Source organism: Bos mutus, chromosome X, assembly GCF_027580195.1.
Source record: "Bos mutus isolate GX-2022 chromosome X, NWIPB_WYAK_1.1, whole genome shotgun sequence".
NCBI classification, from domain to species: Eukaryota; Metazoa; Chordata; class Mammalia; order Artiodactyla; family Bovidae; genus Bos; species Bos mutus.
The window spans coordinates 1617257-1618342 of NC_091646.1; the positions used below are offsets into that span (position 1 = coordinate 1617257).

The 1086-nt window shown below is 47.6% G+C and overlaps 1 non-coding gene across 1 annotated transcript; it reads right to left on the reverse strand.

The window, feature by feature from the left end:
- Nucleotides 1-453: 453 nt before the first annotated feature.
- On the reverse strand, nucleotides 454-525 carry TRNAC-ACA (transfer RNA cysteine (anticodon ACA)). The gene has a single exon. It is a non-coding gene; the product is annotated as a tRNA-Cys (tRNA).
- Between the last annotated feature and the right edge of the window lie 561 nt (nucleotides 526-1086).

The following is a 1086-nucleotide window of genomic DNA, read 5'->3' on the forward strand; positions in this document are numbered from 1 at the left end:
GCAACCCAGAGGAAAGGGAGTCAACCAAGCAGCAGAGGCTGGCGGTGAAGGCATACAGAGGTCACCAAGCAGAATGGAATAGCTTGTGCACAGCGCCCATGAGGGCAACGAGTCACAGGCTGGCTTCACAGGGGTCTGATATCTCATCTCTGTCTTCAACAGTACACTGGATCTACCCTGGTCCTCAGAATTGCCTCTGAACTTGATTGGAAACCGACTCTTGCCCCTCCTTACAGGTTCCAATTGCAAGAATGCTGCTGCCTCAGGGCAGGAAGGTGGGGACAGCAGCTTGCACCTCCTCCCCACCCTTGGAGAAAAGAAAGAAAGTGAAGTAGCTCAGTCGTGTCTGACTCTCTGTGACCCCATGGACTGTAGCCTACCAGGCTCCTCCATCCGTGGGATTTTCCAGGCAAGAATACTGGAGTGGGTTGCCGTTTCCTTCTCCAGGAGATCTTCCCGACCCAGGGATTGAACCTGGATCTCCTGCATTGTAGGCAGACGCTTTACCGCCTGAGCCACCAGGGAAGATAGCAAAGACCTTTAAACATTTATTCTGCTAATATGAACTCAACAGTGTCCTCTTCCAAACAAAAGACAGTGCATAGTTCTACCAACAGTCAGTTATTTCTTCAACAAGTTGCCTCCAAGTGCCAACTTTGTGCCACACACTGCATGAGTTGCTATCATTCTGATGACCTTCAAGTCTAGTGGGTGGAGACAAGTATGCAAACTAGTTATTTGACTAAGCTACTGAGATATACAGGAACATACAGGGGTTTCAGTATGACTAAGCTGAGTTGTATCCCTTACCTCACAGGCCTTGGTTCTGAAATGGGTATCCTGGTGGTGGACCCTCTCCACAGGCCCACAGAACATGGCATGCAGATACAAAAGTGCAGGCTGAAATAACTGCCAATGAAAGTTATAGCCATAGCTGTTAAGAAGAAGATAAAGTTACTGTTGGCAAGAGTAGACTGAGAAAGGAAAAAGATGAGATCTAGAAGACTAAGAAAGGAAAAAGATGTGATCTTGGATCCAGGACTGGAAAAATGGATGCAGTTCAGTGAAGTGGAGAGAAGAATTAGA